Here is an 11320-nt window from a genome sequence, read left to right as displayed (position 1 = left end):
AAATCTAACCATTACATCACATTCATTTTAACCTTTACATTAAACACATTTCCTATTTATTTACTGTATGAGACTATGAATATAAACTATAAATTTACTATGAATTTTGCATGAATGAATCAAAACACAGCACATATTTAACAGCACTTACACCACCTAAACCAAGACCAAGTCATCACCAAGACCAGAGTGTATCGAGAACGAGACAAGACCAAGACTTTTAGGGGTTGAGACAGAGTCAAGACCAAGACCAGAACAGTGCCAGACAGCCAGAGCTTCTCCTGTCTCCTGAATTAACTTTCTTGGGAGTATGTGTTAAGGAGGCGGGAGAGGGGGTTAACAGTAACACATTTTATATTAGAAATCAGTCAATCAAGTTATTTGTTGCATTTGAAGCAGGAAGTTTTACATCCAATCACAGTAATTATGTTAACACATAAAATTATACAATGCACAGACAAATTAGTGATATCCCTGTAATGGTGGTTTTGACAGGTCTTAAAATAAAATCCAGAGTCCTCTTTATCGAAGACCAAGTAAATATGCAGTCAATTCCGAGACGAGACCGAGACCTTCAAAAAGTGGTCTTGAGACTGGTCTTAAAGGGATACTTTACCGATTTAGCATTAAGCTTTGTATCAGCAGAAATATGGTAGTATTTTGTAATGACCGTGCTTCCCTCCCTCATGTGCCCCTGAGACGAGAGATCTCTGTATTGTGGGTCTGGAAAAAATCTTCCGATGACGTAAAACAACGATTTTTTGCCTCATCTGAAGATTTTTTTAGTCCAAGGCAATGGACTACAGCCAGTAGTAGGAGCTACTTCCGGACTGTCGTCTTTCTCCGAGAATTGCTGAAGCAAAACGAGCGTCAGCCATCTTGAATCCTCACTACTGGCTTCTCAGCAGAAAACTTTTACATAGATAGATAGATTTATTCATCCCGAAGGAAATTTTAGAGCAACAATTATGTACATTCAAACTACCGCACACGTGTACCACCGGAATACATTGGTACAGATCGGAGAATATGCAGGACACTTTACTACAGACGGAATACTCGACACACTACGCGAATTTCGCCTGCTGGCTATGGAGACCAGCGGTGTTGCTTGATGCATCTGAAGGGACATCATCAGCGGGGAACGATAAACGACTGTGCCGGTGGAAAAATAACGCTAGCTGGCCACCTGTTCCATCAATCCTGCTTGCAAGTGTCCGCTCATTAGACAACAAACTGGACTACATCCAACTTCAATGAAACTCCCAACGTGAGTTCAGAGACTGCTGTGTTTTTGTTGTTGTGGAAAAATTGCCGAACAACAGTGTACCGGACTATCCAGCTACCAGGCTGGCTGCTCTATCGCCGGGTAAGACTAGTCGAGGTGGGCTGTGTTATCATGGACTGCCTGGTGCAGAAATGCTTGTATCCAACTAACTACTAACTGCTGGTGGAGTTTGTGACTGTTAAATGCCGACCATTCTACATTCCACACAAATATACGGCTGTGTTTACAGCCCACCAAGCGCTAATGCTAGTAGCTATGTGTTAGCTGAACTTTACGGAGCATATAATGTGTGTGCACTAAATGTAGCCTGTTTCGTATGTTGTTTTTATATAATGTCGTTTTTATATATTTTAATTGTGTAACCACTTGAGGTACGGTGAAAACGTTTTGTGTATATAGTTGAAATGACAATAAAACACACTTGAGTTGAGTTGACTGTCTCACTGTCTGTAAATGGTAGGCGTGGCTTGGGAGTAGAGGCTAAAGCAGCGAAGCAAGTGCATTCTGGGATTTGGTGTCTTTCATCCACATGAGCCAAAAACACATTTTCAGGCTTTTCTCGGCCTAGAAACCACCAATTTCTAAACAAATTTCACATTTCTACTACATAAGTGACCCAATTTAAAGATATATTCAACGGTAACATATCCCTTTAAGACCAAGACCGATCTCGAGTACTACAACACTGTTAGACGTTGAGTCTGGCAGCAAAGAAATTCTCCAGGATGGCATGTTTATAAGGAGGACTTTCAAGAAGTTTAGATTGGATAGTGCTAACTCACATCTCAAAGATTTTAAATATGCACATTTCACCTATTGCTTGTCAATGGGAGTTTTTTTCAAACTGAAGCCTATATCTTAATCACCATGGAGTTGCTGGTGTTTGCGGAAGGACATGCTTCCTATTTGTCCTCAGCAGGACATAGGTATCCAAAAGTGTCAATTTATAAATGAGCTATCAGTTAATGGTAAATACTAAAACAAATAAAGTTAAATTTTTTTAAAGCCTACAGTCAATCCAACCAGGGCTGCAACTATTTTTAAAGAGTAGAAAGTAGGATGCTTTGATTTCTACTTATCTTAGAGTTTAAATTGGCATGAATTTGTTGTTCAATGGTGTCAAACGTCTCTCAGGCACCAAGTTTGTTAACTATGGGTTTAAAGAATCTACTGGATTTCAGCAGTACACACAATTTATACCTATATCTGTGTATTTTCATCCATTTAGCAGTGTACTACTTCCTCGAAGTGGGATGGGTGAGGGAGGAGGGATGCAAACAGGGTGGGAGAGAAAGAGAGACAAAGATATAAATATAAAGGGAGACAGGGATGATGAATGTCGGTCATAAACAAGAGACACAAAACCTCTGCAGTCTGTTAGGCCGGCAGAGGAGCCGACATTAAAGACTGCTTAATGCTGTAGAGATCAATAAGCATTTATTCTTCTCTGCAAGACAAACCCACATGCATAGGCATATATAATGTGCATACATGCAAACACAGATACACATAAAGGCAGTCAGACGCAGGCAAGCAGTCATATCCAATTGAAATATGTATTTATTGTACACTATATTGTCTTGTAAATTTGCAATAAATATAAGATTTTTGAACAGGATTCTGTGCAAAGATTAATTTTGTGAGGTTGGCTTTTTCATTCTTAGCCACAAAAGTTAAAGTTTGATCATGTCATGATCATTTTGACTGGGAAAGCAGAACCGAAACTTTCTGTGAGGGAAGTATAGGAAATGTTTGAGAAGTGGAATTGCATTAGTATATCCCAAACAGCACATTTGCTCATTTGAGATAGAAATTAAGGAGTAATCAGTAGGCCATTCAAACACAAACACACACACACACACACACACACACACACACACACACACACACAAACACACACACAAGCACACAAGCTATCAGTGGTGAAAGAAGTATTCCGATCTTTTACTTAAGTAAAAGTACCAACAAGTCTTCTAAACCATATGACCACATAGGTTGTTTGTTCCTACCCTCTGATACGACCCATAAGAATATTTCATAAATTAGCGCCTCTAGCAGTGGCTGGAAATACAACCCACAGGAGCATTTTCCTTCCTCATGCCTAAACGTATCAGTCACTGTTTTAACCATGTTGTTAATGTTGTGAAACACTCACAGTTTTGTTAGGTTTAGGCACAAAAAAGGGGTTAGGGTCCACCACAAGTAAAAGTCCTGCATTTAAAACCTTATTCAAGTAAAAGCATGTAAGTATGATCAGCATAATGTACTGAAAATATCAAAAATCAGAAGAAAAATGTTTCCTGTGTTTTATATTATATATGGATTACAGTAACATAATATGTAGCATTTTACTGCTGTAGATGTTTAAGGTTGAGCTCATTCCAACGCCTTTAATTATTGTTGGGTAGTTTAATTTACAACAATGCATCATATTATGTAAGATCATCATATGTTTGTAGCATCGCTGTATTGTGAGAACCACGTATCTCTGAAAAGTCAACTTTTCATGGTGTCAGAAAAACAGCCTTTTCAGCTTTGTAGTGATGCATTTTCCATCTGATCCAAAAGGCTTTTTAAAGAATATATTTAGCTTAAGAAGTAGGAGAATTTTCTCAACACATAAAGGAACTCTTCATCCTTCAGTTTATCATAAATTCTAATTCAAAACACCCAAATTTGGAGATACATGGGCAGGAAAGGAAGGGGATGAAAAATTGTAATCTGAAAAGTAACAAGTACATAAGCTGTCAGACAAATGTAGCGGAGTAAAAAGTATAATATAAAGTATTTTTTAAAAGTATTAAAAAAATACTTGTCTTTGAGATGTAGAGGAGTAGATGTATAACATATCATAAAATGGTTAATACTTAAGAAGAACCTTGAATTGGTACTTAAATACAGTAAATGTACATTCCATCACTGCAAACTACAACCCTCTGTCTGCAACAGCATGTTTCTCTTCTCTTCTCTTCTCTTCTCTTCTCTTCTCTTCTCTTCTCTTCTCTTCTCTTCTACTCTACTCTACTCTATTCTATTCTATTATATTATATTTTTCTGTTAACCTGCTATAATCAGACTCTTAAATCTCCAGAGCAGCATGGTGAATGTCAGCAGTTTGATCTGTTTCCTTTAGTCGGCCGTTGCCCTCCATCTCCCCCATTATCCTCCACAGGAGATTCCTTTAGGATTTATACCTCTCTGTAGTCAGCTTTGTGGTCAATATTTATGAAGTACATTACTGCACTACAGAGTGTGTAGCTGTCGTGCAGTTGAGTCAGGTGGCCATCGATCCCCAGCTCTGAGCTGCTGAGCCTCTGAGCGTATGGGGAAAAGATGCAGAGCTTTGGTCCAAACACTTTTAGGTGTCGCTCTCTTATGTCCCCGCTGGAGCAATAAATATGTCCTCAAGTCTGCTACCTGCTGACAGATCAAGGTGCCTGCTGCTGCTCGCTAGTGGTCAAAAGAAACACTGCATAGTTCTCTCAGTAACAGTATGGCAACATGAGCAATTCTGTCACTACTTTACCACTACAGCTAATCATAGAAGACGCATGAGTCTATATTTATGACATATGTGGGATGCCATTACAATAAACACACAGATCCTTAAAGGTATATTCTGGGAATGATCAGTTATGGTACAAATTGCATGTTACATATACATGATTTATGTGTAAGGTGTTGAGAGTAAGTAAAGTTGTTATCTTTATAGTCTGGATCCTCATTTAACTTAACTAACATGAAGTCTTAATCTCAGAGAGCATTTTTATGGTACTGAAGAAAAGTAAGACCATAATCATTTGAATTTGTATAAGAAACTGAATAGCTAACAGCTGAAAAATGAAAGGGGGAGAGAGAGGGGGAATGACATGCAGCAAAGGGCTGCAGGTAGGGGTCGAACCCAGGCCTGCTGCGTTGAGGAGTAAACTTCTATATATGGGTGCCTGCTCTACCAACTGAGCCATCCAGGCGCCTGTGAATGCCTAATTTAACTACTACTGATTACTTAATGTTGAAATTAAAATACCACAGAATTTACACTTTGAAAACCATCATTTTGAATGTATGTGGTTTGCATATCGAAATTGCAAGTGGTTCAATTTCAAACACCTTTTTTTCTTCAGTCACTTATTTGAACTTTTCCAACCCGCATTGTAAGACAGAACATCTAATCAGTCTGATCGATTCCTTTCAGGCTCGATTGAAGTTTGAGTTTTTTTGTCTCAAATTTTGTCATCTCAATTCAAACAATCCAATATTAGCAACCTTAGTTTGTTGACTTTACTCAGCTTTGGACACTTGGATTTTGTATCTTGATTTGTGAAACCTAAAAGGTTTTTAAAATTGCACCACTTACCTTGAAATGACCTTCTGGAATTTACAAAGAGGGGAATTCCATCCACATAAATTCAGAATGATGGTTAGTAAGGTAAAATACTTGCTGTAAATACATTTGCATTTAATTTCAACAGCATATATTCAGTAACTGAATTTCACAATAAGGTACTCAGTTGCCTGTAAGATTCAAATTATTTTGGCTTTACGCTGCTTCTATATATAGAGCCACATGCACAGCATCAGCATCTCCTGTTAAAGGAATCACTTTATTATAGATAAAGATGTGCCAGAGGAAAACTATGAGTCCATCACGTCCAGAGATGTATAAAGTACTGGAGACCCATACTTGAGTAAAAGTACAAGTGCTCTATCAAAAAAGTGACTTGAGTAGAAGTTGAAGTGCTCTTTAAGCACCCCACTTAAGTGGAAGTACTAAATTATTCAAAATGTTTTGTACTTAAGTATTGCAAGTAGTTTATTTTAAAATGTACTACTTAAGTACTAAAAGTAAAATGTTGAATATCATATTGTTGGAGTTCAACATTTTACTTGGTATTAAGACAGTCACAAGCTGTACATTGCTGGATATGAAGGAGGTTTCTGAAATAAACCCAAAAAGGTTCATTAATGTCACAACTGTTATAACTACTATTATCTGATATAACAGTGGGTTATTAATCACTTATTAACAAATACTGAAATAAAATGTGTGATGTAGTGGAAAGTTAGCAAGCTAGCAAAATACAGATAAACTAGCAGCTTCACATCACAGGGTGAAACGGTTAACATTCAGTACTTATTTCAGACTGAAACAACTCAGAAATAGCTTAATCTTCTGCAACAATAACTAAGTAGAAAGAGTACAAACTTACATCGTCTCTGACTTCTGAACAGGCGATCGCCGCAATGAAAAGAAACGCGAGGCGCGACTTACGTAATTAGCGTATGTAACTAACGCAGCCGTAGATACACACTCATTGTAACCTACACAGTATCCGTAGCGTGAGGAATTCACAACAGTAACGAGTAACGATGCAGCACATAAAAAATGTATTGGAGTAAAAGTATTAAACTCATAGAAAATATGTACTCAAATACAAGTGGAAGTAGGAGAAAAAAATAATACTCCAGTAGAGTAGCCTACAGATACAACCTTTTAGTACTGAAGTCACAGTAGTGAAGTAGTTAGTAGTTAGTTTGTTACAGCTCTGATCACATCTACATCTTGTCAACTGTCTTATGTTATGAATTACATCATGTGCTTCTAATGTAGTACAGTTTGTGACAAAAAATGCCACCAGATATCTTGCAATATTCTTATGGGAGTCATAATAAGAAAAATATTAAATATTCCATTTGGAAACATGCCCCTAGGCCACCAACGAGGATTGCAATGACTATTAACAAAATGTTCCTAACACATTTTAAACTGATTCATAAAATATTTAAGCAATGATGAGCTGATCATCTGTCATGGCAAAAGAAGCTCAGACAATCGTCAGATTTCATCTTAGGACAAACTCGAGAGGATAATGACTAAGCTTTGTGTGGCTGTTTGACCCCTCGGGCTGCAGCCATTTAAATGAAAATGACACTGTTTATTCAGAGAACAAGATGGAAAGCATAACATGAAGCAGAACGGAGTTGTTAGCATGATTTTAATTTTTTTGTTTTACATTATATATAAAGTTGCTGCTCTAGATTTGTATTTGTGTGTGTGTGTGTGTGTATTTGTGAGAGAAGGGCAATTTAATTAGCAGCTTTATGCAGATAGCTGTGATTTGAGCAATGAAGGGACTTTAATTAGTTGCTAGTGGCTGCAACAGGCCACAGCATGACCAAGCACACTGCATATGGTAGACGTTTGGTGAATGGAAAATAGGAAGAAAACTCTGTGGTGTTAATGGGTCTGCTGGAGTGAGAGAGACGAGGAGGGAGCAGTAAGAGGAGTGGTGGAGGAGATAGGGAAGGAAGGCTGGGTGAATGCTTGAGGGTTGAGCGGGGTCACAGAGTGTAGCGTGACTAGCAGAACGGGACGAGATGTGGGAGGAAAGTGGATGCTCAAAGCTTTTAAAAGGGGTTGTTGGAGGTTGTTGAGAGTGGAGTGGTGGGATTAGACAGAGGAGAAAGAAGAAGGGGATCATGGGAGGAAGGCTAAACTGTTTAGATGGGGTTAAAGGGTATGGAAAGAAAGATGGTGAGAGGTCAGAAGCACAGTTAGGAACTTTGAGATTCCATTTTAGTCATGTTTCTATGACCAACAATGAAATGCCAGTCAACTATTTAATACTTGACATAAATGCATAAATTAAAACTGAACTGCATGGTTAAATGTTAATAAACATGTTGCGTCTCAAATCACTGCAGACGTTTTCTGTATTAAACCAGACTGTGAGCTTTCCCTAACATAGCCATAATATATTATATTATATTATATATTATATATATTATCGATAATACATATAATAATGCTATGGACACTACAAGCAGATATTGTTTTGCAAGTTTAGATATTTTGGTGTAAAACAAATAAAATCAGTCAATATATATAAACTTGCAACAGACACAACCTGTTCAATAATACAGGTTACTGATCAGACTTGCTGCAACATTAGACCACAGGTTGTTTAAGCACAGACGTCTCATCAGTGTGAGTGACAAGTAACGAGGTGAGACTGTAACCAGTTGAGAGGAAGAAGTAAAGAACTAAAATTGAACTTGATTAGCAAAGGAAAGACTATGCTCTGTTCTCTTATGGCCACCAAAATATAACGTGAAAACGAGAAACCAAGGTCAGGCAAATGAGTGATTTAGAAAGACAGACATATGAAGGGAGGAAGTTGGAAAAACGTACTGTAAATGCAGATATAATACCCAAATAGAGTCAGCTGAGTGTACAAGGTTGATGAGCCAAGACAGTCCTGTTTGACACACTTGCCTACATCAGACCCTCAAGGTCTTTCTGCTTTGTCTGAGCTGTCTGACCAGATGCCTGCTGTTATTTAACAGTGTGTCTGGCTGCGTGGTCTTACAGGGAGAGAGACACGAAAGACACAAAAGAAAGAGATAGAGTAGTAGTAGTAGAGTGATGAAATAGAAAAATAGGGTGGTATGGAGAAGAAGGGTAAGAGAGTGTTTTCCTCTGTTCGCCTGCTCTGGTGGAGAGTAAGCAGTTCCAGGATGTCACCTCAGCTGGAATCACCGACCGAGTGTTTGTGACACTGGAGGGCAATAGTCTCCTCCTGTGAACCTGACTAATTCCTGCATCGCTGCAGATGCTCTGTCTCTTTCCCTTTCTTTTTTCTTGTATGCATAAGCAGTTCTATGTATCATGTCTGATTTAAATTATTTGATTTAACGCAGAAGAGAGACACATTCATAATCTAATAATTTAATCTAAAAGTCTAATAGACTGATAATATACTCTTCTATTCTCTTTTTTTAATGGAAGACTCTTAATGGAGTCCTTGGATATTCTTTAATAGCCAGTGTTGTCTTTAAAGCCATTTTTTTAATCCAGGTGAAGTCAAGTCAAGTCAATTTTATTTGTATAGCACATTTAAACGAACAACAGTTGACCCAAAGTGCTTTACAAATAGAGCAGGGAAGGCAGAAACAATACATAATCAAGTGTGCAAGGTACCATGAATATAGTTAAGCAAAGGAACAATTTAAATAATGTAACATAGAATAAAACAACAATGGAACAACATTTGTAAATACAAAAAGATAAGAAAAAATTAAGTTCAGTTCATAGCTCTGAATCTTAAAAAAAATTAAATAAAATTAGGAATCAAAGGGAGTTAAAAGCAAGAGAGTAAAAATGCGTAGAAGCCATTATTACTTCCCTAATTAAATCAAAACTACAGGTATAGCAAAGAAGAAGAAAAGAGGCAGAAAGGAAGGAAAGATTTTAATATTGGTAATAAAAGAGTAAAAAAAAAGGATCTCTTGTCTCTCTCCAGTCCGTGCCGATGGGTGGAGACTCTTCCTCAGCATTTCATAGCATCTCGCTGAATCAAAAAAATCTTCAAATAGATTCACTGGCTCTGTCACACTGACGCACATCAAGCAGCCAAGTTGCATCCTTGTTTTTCTTATGTTCTTCTTTTAGTGACACTCCCTTGCCGTATTATGTCAACTCTTCAACATTTCATGCTCAGCTGTGTATCTCTCTCTCTATTAGCTGTCCAGATGCCTTTAGTTTTCCCATCATGCCCTCTCTGCATCAGTCTCTCTCTATTTCTTTTATCCATATATTTTGTATCTATTCTTTCATTATAAAACACATCTTTAACTTTGCTTTTTCTTTTCTCTCTCTGTTGTTCTTTTGAGGGCTGCTTCTGGCCCACGAGAGGCATTTAATCAGTACAGTTTTCAGCCTTCCTTAGCCTCAACAACAACCTCGGCTGACAAAACATTGCTGAAAATTGAGGACTTCAGCCTCTTGGTTCCTGACCTGCCAGCTGCTAACATGCAAGACACTTTGCACATTTACAATTAACGACCAGTATGGCAGCACACAGGTCCTATTCTCACATTACTGATTTTTGTTTAATGTGGTGGCAGTGTGAAACAGGAAAACACACAATAGCATGTCAAACATGATAAAAAAAAATTGCTCTAACCTCTCAAAACTACTATCTTTGTCTCTTTATATTTCGTCCCTAACTATTATTTTTTCCTGGTGTGTATTTATGTGCATGTCAACACTGATATGTGTGTGTGTGTGTGTGTGTGTGTGTGTGTGTATATGTGTCCATGCACAAGTATAAACTCGTTATAAATAGTAGTAGTTTTTCTGCCAGGTAAGTGGGTTTAGAGGAGTGAATATGTGACACAAATACATCATATGCTGCTGAATACTAAAACACATAACAAACACACATACACTCATGCACACAAGCATGAGTGTATTTCATGTAATTTCATGAGTTATTACTGTCTGTCCATCCTGACATTTGTTGCATTATAACACATCACTACAGTGCATGCACTGATTTTCTTTTATAAAAGATTAATTTAAGGAAGTTGGACAAATACAAAGAAGATACTTTGGATGCATATCTGTATACTGTTCTCAATGATTGGATAAAATCATGTCAAGTTGAAGGAGTTTTATATTTTACTCCCCAAACTCAAAGCATAGTGCAGAACAAAACTACAGATTGAAGATGTTAACGATTAAGTATATTAATTCTAATGTTTACTTCAGTGTGTAAAACACACTACTACTGCATGTTTTCTTTTAAAGATAATATTAGTCTGGACTTGCATGTTCAACCGTGCACTTTTGCATGCTGCTGCTATGCATTAATAGTTTTCCATTATTTGAATTGGGCAGACTCTGCAGCCTTCAAGACTCTATTATAGAGCAGCTAATGCTTTAAGCTGCCTGTGCATTGTTATGGTACAAAATCAATTAAGTGACTAAATAGGTCATTTACAGCTCAGCAGTGAAAATAAGTGATCTTACTGTGTGTGTGTGTGTGTGTGTGTGTGTGTGTGTGTGTGTGTGTGTGTGTGTGTGTGTGTATATATGTGTCCATGCACAAGTATAAACTTGTTATAAATAGTAGTAAGTTTTTCTGCCAGGTAAGTGGGTTTAGAGGAGTGAATATGTGACACAAATACATCATATGCTGCTGAATACTAAAACATATATACACATGCTTGTGTTTGCTGCATCTTACT

The sequence above is a fragment of the Perca flavescens genome, chromosome 10 (assembly GCF_004354835.1).
Source record: "Perca flavescens isolate YP-PL-M2 chromosome 10, PFLA_1.0, whole genome shotgun sequence".
Taxonomy (NCBI): Eukaryota; Metazoa; Chordata; class Actinopteri; order Perciformes; family Percidae; genus Perca; species Perca flavescens.
The sequence above is the reverse complement of the archived record's forward strand: the minus strand, read 5'-3'. Positions refer to the sequence as shown.